We start from the raw sequence: 6,000 nt of genomic DNA, 5'->3' as shown, positions 1-6,000 counted from the left end.
GGTGTGACACTTTTAAAAGCTGACACCACGGCTTATGAAGAATCAAGCATGAAATTTACATTCCTCAAATTCATGCTTGAGGGGGGCAATTGTTTGCACCAAAAATAAAATTTTCCTGATGTATACCCTGGTTTACTCTTTTCATGTGATAAACTTTTCTTTTTAGGAAACTTTTTCTTAAAAGAACATTTTAGGAAACTTTACCATAAAAGGCCTGTTTATGAAACTTTTCATTTCGGGAAACTTTTCATATTTTTCTAGTAAATCGTTCACTTAGGATTTCCTAGAGTGAACCTCAGTTTCCCTCAGAGGAAACATCTCAAAAAGTGTACCTTAGGGGAAACGATCTAGTGTACCTTAGGGGAAACCAACTTCCTATATAGTGTACCTCAGGGGAAACCAACTTCCTACATGGTGTTCCTCATGGAAACCAACTTCCTATATAGTGTAACTCATGGGAAACCAACTTCCTACATGGTGTACCTCATGGGAAACCAACTTCCTACCTAGTGTACCTCAGGGGAAACCAACTTCTTATATAGTGTACCTCATGGGAAACCAACTTTCTAGAGTGAACATCATGGGATACTTGAGGTAAACATAGGGGAACCAAATGCCGGTTAATATTTTAACATGTTTTTGTGAGCCAACTAAAAAGCAGGAAAAATCATAAAGTGTACGTATCAATCCATCGTGGAAGTCAAAGTGGAGGTTACTCAATATGGTGGAGAACGTGGATTAGTGGAAAGAAACGGGAAGTTACCTCCAACATCTATAAAAGGAAGGAATCACGATGAGAACAGCCCAACTCAACCAATCAACCAACTCAACAACAACTACCCAAAACTCTAGCAAATTATCTCTAGACTTCAGCATTTTTACAATTCTCGATTGTTTCCTTAGATTTAATTTTCAAGTGCAAAGTTCATTCAAGCTTCCAGTACATTTTTATTTTATTTGTTGTTCAACCATTTTCTGTAAGGTCGGTATCGTTTTGATAATCGAATCTTAGGAATTTTACGGTCTCTTTATTCCTTACAATCGTTTTGATAATTAGAAGTTAGCAAGCGCACTCAATTTCACTCCATAGTTTGATAATACTATAATTATCTGGCACGCCCGCAATTTCCCACGAAAGAGCCAAACAGGTGCATTAAGCCCTCGATCTTTCATTTAGACACATTGAGCCCTTGATCTTTCATATATGGGTGTATTAAGCCCTTCCGTAAATCAATTCATATATGAGTGTATTAAGGACCTGTTTGGTTAGATTTATATAACCGCATCGTTTAGCATTTTCTCTAGACACTGCAGCATTTTGGAGCTTTTCACGAAAAGCTCTGTTTTAGAACTTTTCATGAACAAGTGTTTGTAGTTGCTTGTTATTGACAAAATTATCCTTCTTATTTCCACAAAATGTGTTTACTTTTTAACATTATTTTTATTTTTACAACATAATTATCGAAAAACAAGGTTTTGTTGCGTTCAATAAATTTTTTATTTTTTATTTAAATTATTTTTTTTAATTTGTATAATACATTTTTTATTTTATAATTTATTTATTGATTAATTTAAAACATGCTCATATTAGACATTTTAATTTAAAGCATGTCCATATTAAACATTTAAAACATGTCCATATTAAACATTTTATTTTATAATTTATTTGTTAATTAATTTAATTTATTTGTTGAATCAAATATGCCCTTAATATACCTATATATGAATTGATTCATGGAAGGGTCTAATACACTTATATATGAAAAATCAAGAGCTCAATATATCTAAATGAAAGATAAAGGGTTTAATGCACCAAATAATGAAAGATCAGGAACTTAATGTGTCTAAATAAAAGATCGAAGGCTTAATGCAGCAAATAATGAAAGATCAAGGCCTCAGAATGTTTTTTATCTTCCATCAAATACAAAGTATTACAGGAATAAAGTACGTATTATAATTAAATTTGTATTATACGAGTACACGTGGCAATACAAAGTCTATTTAGGTGACATAATGGTACATAAAATAATAATGAGCCACTTCACTTGGGCAAGTTCATCGGACATAACGGAGTTCAATCTCCATCATCTACATGTCTTTTAGGTTCCCAAAAGGAATCAGTAGCCATCATGACTCATCACACTATGTCCCACTAGTAGTTATGGCATGGCCCCACCTTGAATCCTTTTCTTTGCCCATTCACGCTCCATGTTCTTCTTTTCATAGTAAATAAATATGCCCAACATTAAGATCTTATTATTGAATGTTTTAAATGCGTATTTAACCTTCGTGTTGTATGGTTACTTTGTTTTTTACAAATTAAATCTTATTTTATTTTGGCTTTTTTACTATTAAATGATTATAAAATTTGACAAAATAAGTTCATTTAATAATATAAAAAACAAAGTAAGAACTTTACTGTCGAGTCGATTTGCCATGCTTTGAGGGACTGTATTCGAAGTTCGGTTGTGTGGAGGCACCTGCTTCCTCCAGATATTCAGGACGTGTTTTTCTCCTTGCCAACGCACACTTGGTTTCATGAGTGTATGGAAGGAAATTTGCTTGCTACTTTTGAGGATGGGGTGGCTCTGTTTGCTGTTACTTGCCATCATATTTAGAAATGGCGGAATGCTGAGATTTTTGGGGAGAATTTTGCTATTCTTCCCAAACCGCAGGAGGTGATTGTCCATAATTTGAAGACCTTCAGGGAGAGTTTTAATAATTTGAACTCGACGTTATCTGTTCCTTCAGCTTGCGTTCAGTTATTTGGTTGGGCTAGACCTAGGGATGGCTGGGTTAAATTGAACTCAGATGGCTCGTGTAGTTCAACTGGGTGTATTGCCGCTGGTGGAGTCTTAAGAGGCGCTAATGGAGTGTGACTGGAAGGTTTCTCTCATAATCTGGGTAAGGGATCCTCTTTTACTGCAGAGCTTTGGAGAATTTTTTCAGGTATAAGATTGGCGGAATAGTGGAGTGTTCGTTTCTTACTTATTAAATCCGATAACCTTGAGGCGGTGAGGTTGCTGTCTGATAAGGATAGTGTTTGCTTGGCCAACCGGATTTTGGTTAAGTCTATTAAAAGGTTGTGGAACTCTTTTACGGGGATCTGAATCAGCCATGTCTTCAGGGAGTGCAATCGGGTGGCGGACAGCCTTGCGAAGAGTGGTTTCTCGAGGGTGATGGGGGTTTTGTGCTCTCCGCCCCTCCGCAATTCATCCTACAGCTACTGCTGGATGATGCAGTTGGTGTTTGCTTTCCCAGACTTGTTCCTGGTTAAGGGTGTTGGTTTTGTGTTCTGTTTTGTTTTTTTCTTTTCTTTCCCTACCAAAAAAATAAATAAATAAAAAACAAAGTAAGATTTACTTTATAAAAAACAAAATAAGAATAGTCTCTACTATTAACTTCAATAATGAGTTTTCAAGTTTATATATCAACTCAGGGCGTAAGCTATGGTTACTTTGTTTTTACTTTGTTTTTTCACAATTGGATGATGAGATGAAAAATAAATCTAATAATGGGAAAAAAACAAAGTCATCATCCAACGATGGAAAAAAAACAAAATAATAGTTACTTTGTCTCTCATCAAATCAGTATTGAAGTGAATAATATTTAACAAATTATTTTAAATTTAATAAATTATGAAGTATTGAAATTGATTATATTTAGACTAATTTGTTAAATATTATCAACTTTAAAACTGAATTAATACCTAAAGTTGGATTTTAGCTAAATTGAATGTGTCTTCCAACTTTAGAGATTAATTAACCCTTAATATGTTTATTATTAGTAAATTATTTGTTGTTGCTTATAAACAGTAAAAATGTTTAGAAAATAAATTGTAGAAAATAAATTGAGGACTTAGCACACATTGATTGTTAGAAAATAAAGAAAAGAAAAACTCTATGGAAGTTATACAAGGAGCTTTAATTTTTCCTATAAAAACACCAAAAATTATAAATTGAACACTCATAAATCACACGAGAGAACATTTTAAACACCTAATTTTTTTAGCACAAGCTACTCTTTGAGGACGTATTGATTGGTTGAAAGGCCTAAAAAACCGTTGTTCTGAGCGGTATAATATTAGAAATTATTAGAAGCATCCGGTTTTCAATATCAAATGGAGGACTTCTCATACATATTTTGCCATGCGTAATATGGACGCACACATATTATATATTATAAAGGATCCACTATTTTTTTATATTAAGTGTGATCACAATACATGTGTCCAAATATGAATTGAGAGTCCTCCAAATAACATAAAAGACCTAATGCTTAATATAAGAGCTCGTATAATATCCATTGTTACCAAATTCAAAAGACTTGTGCACGACTCAATGAAAGATAAAACATTTGCATTTGAAAATCGTAAAAAAAAATTATTTGAGGAAAAATTTAGAGATAAAGATATTTTATTCCACCACACAAAGTTATTTGATTTTCGCATTCCAATAATGTCTATGCTACATCAAATTAATCATTTTTAGGATTTAATGATTTCTAATAACGAATTTATACTTTTATTTTAATTAATCGTGTTCATGTGATTGTTCCATGTGAATTTGTTGAGGTTAAATCTCCAATTTATGAAGATCTTTCTTCTGCTTATGAAATAGAAGACAATCCAAAAGATCAATTTGATCAATATGAATATACAATGCAAGACATTTCAAATTCATTCATCGACGAATCATTAGATCCAATTTCTAATTCAGATCTAAATATGAATTGTGGAAATAATTCTTGTGTGAATAACGATAATCAAGGAGCAATATCGGTAAGTACCTTAATTACTAACGACAATTATTTCACTTGGAGTCATGCAATAAAGAGAGCATTGATTGTGAAGAAGTTGAAAGTCTTTCATTCTGATGATCCACCGTCGCTTAAGAATATAACAACCTATGATGATTGGAAAAAGGTTGATTGTTTGGTGATTTTCCAGATCCTTAAATTCAATCCACAAAGATTTTTTACAATCTTTTGTTTTTTATGCTTCCGCTAGATCCTTATGGAAAGAACTTGAGCAACAGTTTAGAGAAAATAACTCAAAAATGTTGTTTCACATCAAGTGCCTAATTATTTATGCTTATTTTACAATATTAAAAAAGCAATGGGGATTATATGTGTTTGTTGCGACCATTACCTGAATGTTAATGTGGAGTTGTGAAATGGTGCGATTGTAATGTTTTTCAAAGAATTTATGATATGTAAGAAGAAGATATGCTCATGCAATTTCTTACTGAATTACATTGTCTGCACAAGGTAACCAAGAGGGTAAATGCAAATGTCTATCATATGGCTCTTTTGAATGATCTAGGCAAGATATCACCGTCCTTCAACGTACGTGATCTAAGCCCGTGGAAGCTGGATGGACCTCTTGAGTTAACTAAAGACAAGTCGGGGTCTAACTCGTTTGAAGAATGAGAGAATGATGAGAGTATCTCCTTGAAAAGTCCAAGTCAAGGCTGAGGAAGGGCTTATACGATGTGTCACATAAGCCACACGCTGTGTGAGCATGGTATTGAAGGAAGGAGGGGATGAAAGAAGAACCACACGACGTGTCAGAAGGCAACACATCGTGTGGCTCGCTTATTGAGCTCTTTGAACTTTTGCATAAATTCACACGTCGTGTGACTATTTTGGAAGGGTCATCGAGGAAATTCCCCAACACCGTGCGAGCTGCCTGAAATTATTAGCCACACTATATGTCATACAGATCACACGCCATGTGAGATTACTTCACCGCCATTGAGATAAGTTTGTCACCAACCTGCTCCAACTTATTTACTGTTTGGCATTCTTTATTTGATGTATTTCCATTGGGCTTTATTTACTGATTTTCCCCTCGTTTTCATTACTCCAATATTACCCCTATTTTGTAAGCAGAGGTTGAAACCCTAGTGAGGGCTATTAAGTTTTTTATTCTTCAATTGTGTGAGGTATTTAAGCTCCTAATTTTGTAAGGATGAACAAATTTTATCATTCAAACATTAT

This window comes from Euphorbia lathyris, chromosome 1 (assembly GCF_963576675.1).
Source record: "Euphorbia lathyris chromosome 1, ddEupLath1.1, whole genome shotgun sequence".
Taxonomy (NCBI): domain Eukaryota; kingdom Viridiplantae; phylum Streptophyta; class Magnoliopsida; order Malpighiales; family Euphorbiaceae; genus Euphorbia; species Euphorbia lathyris.
Note: the sequence above shows the minus strand (reverse complement) of the source record.